This window comes from Nerophis lumbriciformis, linkage group LG06 (assembly GCF_033978685.3).
Source record: "Nerophis lumbriciformis linkage group LG06, RoL_Nlum_v2.1, whole genome shotgun sequence".
Taxonomy (NCBI): domain Eukaryota; kingdom Metazoa; phylum Chordata; class Actinopteri; order Syngnathiformes; family Syngnathidae; genus Nerophis; species Nerophis lumbriciformis.
The window spans coordinates 57,145,951-57,158,745 of NC_084553.2; the positions used below are offsets into that span (position 1 = coordinate 57,145,951).

Consider the following 12,795-nt stretch of genomic DNA (forward strand, 5'->3'; position numbering starts at 1 on the left):
CAAAAACGTGCATCTCAATCGCCTGTCAGAAGCGATACAGCTGGTCGCGCATCTAAGCGGTGTTGACACCCGGCAAAAGTAAGGAGAGAAAATTGAAGAGAAAGGTATTTTAAGTTGATTAAGGCATTTCTTGTTCAAGCCTGTGTAAACTACCCTACTTTTTTTGACATTACTACCGACAATAACGTCTACTTTACCTCGTGTGCGTCTTCCAACCTTCGATAAAACCGCTTGTGGGTTTAATCCTTGTACTCCAGTTACCTCCCACATTCCAAAAATATGCATGTCAGGTTCATTGGCGATTGTAAATTGTCCATAAATGTGAATGTGAGTGTGAATGACTGTTTGTCTATACCAGGGGTCGGCAACCCGCGGCTCCGGAGCCGCATGCGGCTCTTTGATTACTCTGATGCGGCTCAGCAGCTTACTTGCTGAACCCCCCCAATTTCCCCGTGAGACTTCCGAATTTCGGTGCCTCTCGCAGAATACTCCCGGGATTAATATTCACCGATTTTCACCCTTACAGCTATAATAAGGGCGTGCCATGATGGTACAACATTTGGCACCCTCTACAATCTGTAATAACGGCGTGTCAACCCATCACTTGTTGTACAATATACATCTTCAACTTGCTCACATACGTGACAGCAAGGCATACTTGGTCAACAGCCACACAGGTTACACTGACGGTGACCATATAAAACAACTTTATCACTCTTACTAATAATGCGCCACACTTTGAACCAAAACCAAACAAGAATGACAAACACATTTCGGGAGAACATCTGCACCTTAACACAACATAAACACAACAGAACAAACACCCAGAATCCCATGCAGCCCTGACTCTTCCGGGCTACATTATACACCCCTGCTACCACCAAACCCCGCCCCCACCCCAACCCTGCTCCCTCACACATCATATATATATATATATATATATATATATATATATATATATATATATATATATATATATATATATATATATATATATATACTGTATATATATATATATGTATATACATATATATATATATATATATATGTATATATATATATATATATATATATATATATATATATATATATATATATATATATATATATATATATATATATATATATATATATATATATATATATATATATATATATATATATATATATATATATGTATATATATATATATATATATATATGAAGTGCACATACATGTAGGAATCACATTCAACTAATAATATAGTTTGGAATAAACTGGAAAAAAAGCAATATAATTATGCAGGATGAAGGTTGATCTCTAATGTCTTAGCTTAATGCTAACGAAAAATTAACAAGCTCATTGACAGACTAACTAAAATTAGCATGGCGAATGTGTGTGTATATATATATATATATATATATATATATATATATATATATATATATATATATATATATATATACACACACACATTCGCGATCAAAAGTTTACATACATAAGAACATATTGTCATGGCTCAAACGTTATCTATAGCGGGGGTGAAACGGTGGGACAATGTGAGCGGAAAAATTAAACTGTCTTCTAGCCTAAGAGTGTTCAACCTTGCGGTAAAAAATGTGTTGTTGGGGAAACTATCAAAAACATGACTAGTTGTTTGGACTATCTCAACTGTGGGACACAGGTGCAAAAGAACTCACTGTGGAATAAGGGACGTAACACACCAGACAAGGTTTCAGAAGACAAAAGATACCCAGGGAAGATGGTGCTAATCTCATGGTTGCTTAATGCTATTATATCCATATTGGTGTATGTATACTGACTTGTCATTATCATCCATTATCATATGTTATACTTGTTCTGAAATTGTCATGTATCTATCAAATCTGCTGTTGAAACTTGGACTATATAACCAACATATATAACCAGCATATAAATTGATTGTAAATTAGGGGCGGGGCATGGATAAACATTCTTGGCAGTATAGCTGGGTTGGTAGAGTGGCTGTGCCAGCAACTTGAGGGTTCCAGGTTCGATCCCCGCTTCCGCCATCCTAGTCACTCCCGTTGTGTCCTTGGGCAAGACACTTTACCCACCTGCTCCCAGTGCCACCCACACTGATTTAAGTGTAACTTAGATATTGGGTTTCACTATGTAAAGCGCTTGGAGTCACTAGAGAAAAAGCGCTATATAAATATAATTCACTTCACTTCACTTTTCCCCGCATCCCATTTCGGTGGGTGCCGTTGCATGTCTGTCAAATTACAAAGAGTGATGAAGTGTTGCTATATATGTCTGTCTGCCGGAATAAATAAATACATTCATTCAAGTACAAGTAGCTACGTTCTGGCACTGGAACGCAGGACACGCTGGCTTATGAAGGCAGGAGACTCATCAGCGTCAGGTGTGTTGATAGCAAAGCGGGCAGCTGGCGGAAACATTATCCACATATTTTAGTTAATAAATGAATCATTGAATTAACATAATACAAATCAAAGTTTTTTTCTAATGATAGGTCTATTTGTATTTCAAACCAAAACCTTTCTCCTTATTAAAAATTTCCGACCTATAACAAAACTTACCTCACCGACGTCTTATTAATGTAATGTCTAGTCAAGCCTGCATTCTAATGATATGACGGAAGGTGTCTTTGGAGCCGATTGGTCGTCCATGGTGGAAATCTTCACACCAATGCAGTCAAAATAGTCAAACTAGGTTTTTGAGAATATACTTATTTTAAGGTATATTTGGGTTCATTGAGGTTAGCTAATTAGGGACCGAGTCCCTTTGGGACAGAGGACCCTATTGAATTTCTAGCGTTTTATTATTATACCGCCGCCTCTTTGAGCTGTAATTTGACCCCCTTAACATGCTTCAAAACTCACCAAATTAGACACACACATCAAGACTGGCGAAAATTGCGATCTAATCAAAAAACCAAACCCCAAAACTCAAAATTGCGCTCTAGCGCCCCCTAGGAAGAAAACACAGACTAAACTGCCTCTAAATCCCAAGTAGGTTTGTCGTAGAGACATGAAACAAAAACCTCTATGTAGCTCTCACTTAGACCTAGATTTTATACACTGACAACCCCCAGCAAAAATCAACAGGAAGTTTGCAATTCCCCCTTCAAAACAAAAGTTGTGTAAAAACAGTCCACCTTTTTTCAAACCTTATCTCCTCTGAGCGCGTTTGTCGTGTCGGCTTCAAATTAGCACAGGAGAGAGATTGAACCCTTCTGATTAAAAGTTGATGAAATAGTTGTAATTACTGCTCCGGTTTGGATTTTATGAGCCCTCAAAGTCGGTCCCGTCCATCGCTGCTTGCAGCTTTAATTTGACTTGTTTTGGAAAGTCTTGACAAGCCGCATTTTCTTGTTCTATTGGCAGATAATTTTGCTTAGTTCAAATAAAATACCCCTTAATTTTTGTAATTTTTTGTCTTGTTTTTGAACACTGACTTTTTGTTATGTATAACAAAACCTACCCCAAGCCTGCGTTCTAATGATATTACGGAAGGTGTCTTTGGAGCCGATTGGTCGTCCATGGTGGAAATCTTCACACCAATGCAGTCAAAATAGTCAAACTAGGTTTTTGAGAATATACTTATTTTAAGGTATATTTGGGTTCATTGAGGTTAGCTAATTAGGGACCGAGTCCCTTTGGGACAGAGGACCCTATTGAATTTCTAGCGTTTTATTATTATACCGCCGCCTCTTTGAGCTGTAATTTGACCCCCTTAACATGCTTCAAAACTCACCAAATTAGACACACACATCAAGACTGGCGAAAATTGCGATCTAATCAAAAAACCAAACCCCAAAACTCAAAATTGCGCTCTAGCGCCCCCTAGGAAGAAAACACAGACTAAACTGCCTCTAAATCCCAAGTAGGTTTGTCGTAGAGACATGAAACAAAAACCTCTATGTAGCTCTCACTTAGACCTAGATTTTATACACTGACAACCCCCAGCAAAAATCAACAGGAAGTTTGCAATTCCCCCTTCAAAACAAAAGTTGTGTAAAAACAGTCCACCTTTTTTCAAACCTTATCTCCTCTGAGCGCGTTTGTCGTGTCGGCTTCAAATTAGCACAGGAGAGAGATTGAACCCTTCTGATTAAAAGTTGATGAAATAGTTGTAATTACTGCTCCGGTTTGGATTTTATGAGCCCTCAAAGTCGGTCCCGTCCATCGCTGCTTGCAGCTTTAATTTGACTTGTTTTGGAAAGTCTTGACAAGCCGCATTTTCTTGTTCTATTGGCAGATAATTTTGCTTAGTTCAAATAAAATACCCCTTAATTTTTGTAATTTTTTGTCTTGTTTTTGAACACTGACTTTTTGTTATGTATAACAAAACCTACCCCAAGCCTGCGTTCTAATGATATTACGGAAGGTGTCTTTGGAGCCGATTGGTCGTCCATGGTGGAAATCTTCACACCAATGCAGTCAAAATAGTCAAACTAGGTTTTTGAGAATATACTTATTTTAAGGTATATTTGGGTTCATTGAGGTTAGCTAATTAGGGACCGAGTCCCTTTGGGACAGAGGACCCTATTGAATTTCTAGCATTTTATTATTATACCGCCGCCTCTTTTAGCTGTAATTTGACCCCCTTAACATGCTTCAAAACTCACCAAATTAGACACACACATCAAGACTGGCAAAAATTGCGATCTAATCAAAAAACCAAACCCCAAAACTCAAAATTGCGCTCTAGCGCCCCCTAGGAAGAAAACACAGACTAAACTGCCTCTAAATCCCAGTAGGTTTGTCGTAGAGACATGAAACAAAAACCTCTATGTAGCTCTCACTTAGACCTAGATTTTATACACTGACAACTCCCAGCAAAAATCAACAGGAAGTTTGCAATTCCCCCTTCAAAACAAAAGTTGTGTAAAAACAGTCCACCTTTTTTCAAACCTTATCTCCTCTGAGCGCGTTTGTCGTGTCGGCTTCAAATTAGCACATGAGAGAGATTGAACCCTTCTGATTAAAAGTTGATGAAATAGTTGTAATTACTGCTCCGGTTTGGATTTTATGAGCCCTCAAAGTCGGTCCCGTCCATCGCTGCTTGCAGCTTTAATTTGACTTGTTTTGGAAAGTCTTGACAAGCCGAATTTTCTTGTTCTATTGGCAGATAATTTTGCTTAGTTCAAATAAAATACCCCTTAATTTTTGTAAAAATTTTTCTTGTTTTTGAACACTGACTTTTTGTTATATATAACAAAACCTACCCCAAGCCTGCGTTCTAATGATATTACGGAAGGTGTCTTTGGAGCCGATTGGTCGTCCATGGTGGATATCTTCACACCAATGCAGTCAAAATAGTCAAACTAGGTTTTTGAGAATATACTTATTTTAAGGTATATTTGGGTTCATTGAGGTTAGCTAATTAGGGACCGAGTCCCTTTGGGACAGAGGACCCTATTGAATTTCTAGCGTTTTATTATTATACTGCCGCCTCTTTGAGCTGTAATTTGACCCCCTCAACATGCTTCAAAACTCCACCAAATTGGACACACACATCAGGACTGGCGAAAATTGCGATCGAATCAAAAAACCAAACCCCAAAACTCAAAATTGCGCTCTAGCGCCCCCTAGGAAGAAAACACAGACTAAACTGCCTCTAACTCCCAGTAGGTTTGTCGTAGAGACATGAAACAAAAACCTCTATGTAGCTCTCACTTAGACCTAGATTTTATACACTGACAACCCCCAGCAAAAATCAACAGGAAGTTTGCAATTCCCCCTTCAAAACAAAAGTTGTGTAAAAACAGTCCACCTTTTTTCAAACATTATCTTCTCTGAGCGCGTTTGTCGTGTCGGCTTCAAATTAGCACAGGAGAGAGATTGAACCCTTCTAATTAAAAGTTGATGAAATAGTTGTAATTACTGCTCTGGTTTGGATTTTATGAGCCCTCAAAGTCGGTCCCGTCCATCGCTGCTTGCAGCTTTAATTTGACTTGTTTTGGAAAGTCTTGACAAGCCGAATTTCTTGTTCTATTGGCAGATAATTTTGCTTAGTTCAAATAAAATACCCCTTAATTTTTGTAATTTTTTGTCTTGTTTTTGAACACTGACTTTTTGTTATGTATAACAAAACCTACCCCAAGCCTGCGTTCTAATGATATTACGGAAGGTGTCTTTGGAGCCGATTGGTCGTCCATGGTGGATATCTTCACACCAATGCAGTCAAAATAGTCAAACTAGGTTTTTGAGAATATACTTATTTTAAGGTATATTTGGGTTCATTGAGGTTAGCTAATTAGGGACCGAGTCCCTTTGGGACAGAGGACCCTATTGAATTTCTAGCGTTTTATTATTATACCGCCGCCTCTTTTAGCTGTAATTTGACCCCCTTAACATGCTTCAAAACTCACCAAATTAGACACACACATCAAGACTGGCGAAAATTGCGATCTAATCAAAAAACCAAACCCCAAAACTCAAAATTGCGCTCTAGCGCCCCCTAGGAAGAAAACACAGACTAAACTGCCTCTAAATCCCAGTAGGTTTGTCGTAGAGACATGAAACAAAAACCTCTATGTAGCTCTCACTTAGACCTAGATTTTATACACTGACAACCCCCAGCAAAAATCAACAGGAAGTTTGCAATTCCCCCTTCAAAACAAAAGTTGTGTAAAAACAGTCCACCTTTTTTCAAACCTTATCTCCTCTGAGCGCGTTTGTCGTGTCGGCTTCAAATTAGCACAGGAGAGAGATTGAACCCTTCTGATTAAAAGTTGATGAAATAGTTTTAATTACTGCTCCGGTTTGGATTTTATGAGCCCTCAAAGTCGGTACCGTCCATCGCTGCTTGCAGCTTTAATTTGACTTGTTTTGGAAAGTCTTGACAAGCCGAATTTTCTTGTTCTATTGGCAGATAATTTTGCTTAGTTCAAATAAAATACCCCTTAATTTTTGTAAAATTTTTTCTTGTTTTTGAACACTGACTTTTTGTTATATATAACAAAACCTACCCCAAGCCTGCGTTCTAATGATATTACGGAAGGTGTCTTTGGAGCCGATTGGTCGTCCATGGTGGATATCTTCACACCAATGCAGTCAAAATAGTCAAACTAGGTTTTTGAGAATATACTTATTTTAAGGTATATTTGGGTTCATTGAGGTTAGCTAATTAGGGACCGAGTCCCTTTGGGACAGAGGACCCTATTGAATTTCTAGCGTTTTATTATTATACTGCCGCCTCTTTGAGCTGTAATTTGACCCCCTCAACATGCTTCAAAACTCCACCAAATTGGACACACACATCAGGACTGGCGAAAATTGCGATCGAATCAAAAAACCAAACCCCAAAACTCAAAATTGCACTCTAGCGCCCCCTAGGAAGAAAACACAGACTAAACTGCCTCTAACTCCCAGTAGGTTTGTCGTAGAGACATGAAACAAAAACCTCTATGTAGCTCTCACTTAGACCTAGATTTTATACACTGACAACCCCCAGCAAAAATCAACAGGAAGTTTGCAATTCCCCCTTCAAAACAAAAGTTGTGTAAAAACAGTCCACCTTTTTTCAAACATTATCTTCTCTGAGCGCGTTTGTCGTGTCGGCTTCAAATTAGCACAGGAGAGAGATTGAACCCTTCTAATTAAAAGTTGATGAAATAGTTGTAATTACTGCTCTGGTTTGGATTTTATGAGCCCTCAAAGTCGGTCCCGTCCATCGCTGCTTGCAGCTTTAATTTGACTTGTTTTGGAAAGTCTTGACAAGCCGAATTTCTTGTTCTATTGGCAGATAATTTTGCTTAGTTCAAATAAAATACCCCTTAATTTTTGTAATTTTTTGTCTTGTTTTTGAACACTGACTTTTTGTTATGTATAACAAAACCTACCCCAAGCCTGCGTTCTAATGATATTACGGAAGGTGTCTTTGGAGCCGATTGGTCGTCCATGGTGGATATCTTCACACCAATGCAGTCAAAATAGTCAAACTAGGTTTTTGAGAATATACTTATTTTAAGGTATATTTGGGTTCATTGAGGTTAGCTAATTAGGGACCGAGTCCCTTTGGGACAGAGGACCCTATTGAATTTCTAGCGTTTTATTATTATACCGCCGCCTCTTTTAGCTGTAATTTGACCCCCTTAACATGCTTCAAAACTCACCAAATTAGACACACACATCAAGACTGGCGAAAATTGCGATCGAATCAAAAAACCAAACCCCAAAACTCAAAATTGCGCTCTAGCGCCCCCTAGGAAGAAAACACAGACTAAACTGCCTCTAACTCCCAGTAGGTTTGTCGTAGAGACATGAAACAAAAACCTCTATGTAGCTCTCACTTAGACCTAGATTTTATACACTGACAACCCCCAGCAAAAATCAACAGGAAGTTTGCAATTCCCCCTTCAAAACAAAAGTTGTGTAAAAACAGTCCACCTTTTTTCAAACATTATCTCCTCTGAGCGCGTTTGTCGTGTCGGCTTCAAATTAGCACAGGAGAGAGATTGAACCCTTCTGATTAAAAGTTGATGAAATAGTTGTAATTACTGCTCCGGTTTGGATTTTATGAGCCCTCAAAGTCGGTCCCGTCCATCGCTGCTTGCAGCTTTAATTTGACTTGTTTTGGAAAGTCTTGACAAGCCGAATTTTCTTGTTCTATTGGCAGATAATTTTGCTTAGTTCAAATAAAATACCCCTTAATTTTTGTAATTTTTTGTCTTGTTTTTGAACACTGACTTTTTGTTATGTATAACAAAACCTACCCCAAGCCTGCGTTCTAATGATATTACGGAAGGTGTCTTTGGAGCCGATTGGTCGTCCATGGTGGATATCTTCACACCAATGCAGTCAAAATAGTCAAACTAGGTTTTTGAGAATATACTTATTTTAAGGTATATTTGGGTTCATTGAGGTTAGCTAATTAGGGACCGAGTCCCTTTGGGACAGAGGACCCTATTGAATTTCTAGCGTTTTATTATTATACCGCCGCCTCTTTGAGCTGTAATTTGACCCCCTTAACATGCTTCAAAACTCACCAAATTAGACACACACATCAAGACTGGCGAAAATTGCCATCTAATCAAAAAACCAAACCCCAAAACTCAAAATTGCGCTCTAGCGCCCCCTAGGAAGAAAACACAGACTAAACTGCCTCTAAATCCCAGTAGGTTTGTCGTAGAGACATGAAACAAAAACCTCTATGTAGCTCTCACTTAGACCTAGATTTTATACACTGACAACCCCCAGCAAAAATCAACAGGAAGTTTGCAATTCCCCCTTCAAAACAAAAGTTGTGTAAAAACAGTCCACCTTTTTTCAAACATTATCTCCTCTGAGCACGTTTGTCGTGTCGGCTTCAAATTAGCACAGGAGAGAGATTGAACCCTTCTGATTAAAAGTTGATGAAATAGTTGTAATTACTGCTCCGGTTTGGATTTTATGAGCCCTCAAAGTCGGTCCCGTCCATCGCTGCTTGCAGCTTTAATTTGACTTGTTTTGGAAAGTCTTGACAAGCCGAATTTTCTTGTTCTATTGGCAGATAATTTTGCTTAGTTCAAATAAAATACCCCTTAATTTTTGTAATTTTTTGTCTTGTTTTTGAACACTGACTTTTTGTTATGTATAACAAAACCTACCCCAAGCCTGCGTTCTAATGATATTACGGAAGGTGTCTTTGGAGCCGATTGGTCGTCCATGGTGGAAATCTTCACACCAATGCAGTCAAAATTGGTTTTCGTACCAAATATGTTTTTATCCCCCCCCCTCCACCCCGATTTTCAACCGCTGTGCACCGCCGCTATTATCTTCCGCCCCCATTTTGTGTTGTCAGTGTGTTTGAATCTCCCAACAGTTCCGCCGTGCTAAATGTGAAGTGGCAACACCCTAAAGGCCATGCCTCGCCATCGGGCTTTCAGGAGAAAAATATCAGAGGCAACTGCATGCACATTTTAGATCCGACTTTGTACACCAAAGCAACCTTTTACACCCCCCCCCCCCACACACACACACACACACACCATCTGAAAGTAAAGCCCCCCCCCCCGCCTCCTTCCTCGCTGATCAGCCGTCACACACAAATACCCAGCCGACAACACATGCTGAGAGATAACATAAAAGAACACGAGAGACATGAAAGCGCACATTGATTGTCCCTGTTCGCCTCCCCCCCAGCGGGCAGGCAGGCAGGCAGGCTGGTGGGTATGCATCCCCGCTGCTGTGGCCAAGTTTGGTACAAGAGGCACGTGTGTGTGTGTGTGTTTGCACGCTACACACCCCCCCGTGCCACGGCCGCGGGCCCTCACACATCCAGCCAATAGAAAGGGCAGCTTCTAGCCACGCTGGGCTCGCCCGGCAGGCCCGCGGCTAGACGTGACATTACTTTGGGCACTGCCTCCCCCGCAACCTCCCCTAAACGCACCCACAACGGGACCATGTGAGCGGACCCGCCCCCTCGCACACGCGCACAGACGACACACTCAATCTCTTGTTCATGGCTGACGACAGGCCCTCCATTTTGTTGTGGGCTAAAGTCGAATTTTTGATGGTATTCTCGTGTATTTTGTTCTTTTTTTGAAAATGTTTTGTGTCGGTTTTTCTTAACCATAGGCCCATTGTTGGGCCGCGAGCTCCCCTGTGAGCGAACGGATTTTATCCGGCCCGCGGGATGAGTTTGCTAAGTACAAAAATTAACCTGAAATTTTTGAATGAAAGAAACAGCCATACATGCCAACCTTGAGACCTGCAAATTCGGGGGGGGGTATATTTATAGCTAGAATTCACTGAAATTCAAGTATTTCTTATATATATATATATATATATATATATAAATAAAAATAAATACTTGACTTTCAGTGAATTCTAGCTATATATACAGGTAAAAGCCAGTAAATTAGAATATTTTGAAAAACTTGATTTATTTCAGTAATTGCATTCAAAAGGTGTAACTTGTACATTATATTTATTCATTGCACACAGACTGATGCATTCAAATGTTTATTTCATTTAATTTTGATGATTTGAAGTGGCAACAAATGAAAATCCAAAATTCCGTGTGTCACAAAATTAGAATATTACTTAAGGCTAATACAAAAAAGGGATTTTTAGAAATGTTGGCCAACTGAAAAGTATGAAAATGAAAAATATGAGCACGTACAATACTCAATACTTGGTTGGAGCTCCTTTTGCCTCAATTACTGCGTTAATGCGGCGTGGCATGGAGTCGATGAGTTTCTGGCACTGCTCAGGTGTTATGAGAGCCCAGGTTGCTCTGATAGTGGCCTTCAACTCTTCTGCGTTTTTGGGTCTGGCATTCTGCATCTTCCTTTTCACAATACCCCACAGATTTTCTATGGGGCTAAGGTCAGGGGAGTTGGCGGGCCAATTTAGAACAGAAATACCATGGTCCGTAAACCAGGCACGGGTAGATTTTGCGCTGTGTGCAGGCGCCAAGTCCTGTTGGAACTTGAAATCTCCATCTCCATAGAGCAGGTCAGCAGCAGGAAGCATGAAGTGCTCTAAAACTTGCTAGTAGACGGCTGCGTTGACCCTGGATCTCAGGAAACAGAGTGGACCGACACCAGCAGATGACATGGCACCCCAAACCATCACTGATGGTGGAAACTTTACACTAGACTTCAGGCAACGTGGATCCTGTGCCTCTCCTGTCTTCCTCCAGACTCTGGGACCTCGATTTCCAAAGGAAATGCAAAATTTGCATGGTTGGGTGATGGTTTGGGGTGCTATGTCATCTGCTGGTGTCGGTCCACTCTGTTTCCTGAGATCCAGGGTCAACGCAGCCGTCTACCAGCAAGTTTTAGAGCACTTCATGCTTCCTGCTGCTGACCTGCTCCATGGAGATGGAGATTTCAAGTTCCAACAGGACTTGGCGCCTGCACACAGCGCAAAATCTACCCGTGCCTGGTTTACGGACCATGGTATTTCTGTTCTAAATTGGCCCGCCAACTCCCCTGACCTTAGCCCCATAGAAAATCTGTGGGGTATTGTGAAAAGGAAGATGCAGAATGCCAGACCCAAAAACGCAGAAGAGTTGAAGGCCACTATCAGAGCAACCTGGGCTCTCATAACACCTGAGCAGTGCCAGAAACTCATCGACTCCATGCCACGCCGCATTAACGCAGTAATTGAGGCAAAAGGAGCTCCAACCAAGTATTGAGTATTGTACATGCTCATATTTTTCATTTTCATATTTTCAGTTGGCCAACATTTCTAAAAATCCCTTTTTTGTATTAGCCTTAAGTAATATTCTAATTTTGTGACACACGGAATTTTGGATTTTCATTTGTTGCCACTTCAAATCATCAAAATTAAATGAAATAAACATTTGAATGCATCAGTCTGTGTGCAATGAATAAATATAATGTACAAGTTACACCTTTTGAATGCAATTACTGAAATAAATCAAGTTTTTCAAAATATTCTAATTTACTGGCTTTTACCTGTATATGGTGTATGGTGACATGGACTAAACATATCCACATATATATGGTGTATGGTGACATGGACTAAACATATCCACATATATATGGTGTATGGTGACATGGACTAAACATATCCACATATATATGGTGTATGGTGACATGGACTAAACATATCCACATATATATGGTGTATGGTGACATGGACTAAACATATCCACATATATATGGTGTATCGTGACATGGCCTTAAAATATCGCAATATTAAAAAAAGGCCATATCGCCCAGCCCTAGTTCAATGATGCGATTTCTGTTTGTCATGTATAATTTTGTCTATTTTGTGTTTATCCTTGAATAAACAGGTCAGTTTCTTGTTACCAACCATTGTGTATTATTCAAACTCCCCTAATTCAGCTGG

General features: G+C 39.9%; 1 protein-coding gene across 1 annotated transcript in view; it reads left to right on the forward strand.

Moving 5' to 3' along the window:
• The window catches only part of LOC133608919 (transcription initiation factor TFIID subunit 4-like), a 328,756-nt gene that overhangs the window by 229,387 nt on the left and 86,574 nt on the right, over positions 1-12,795 (forward strand). The gene's annotated exons all lie outside the window — the stretch shown is intronic.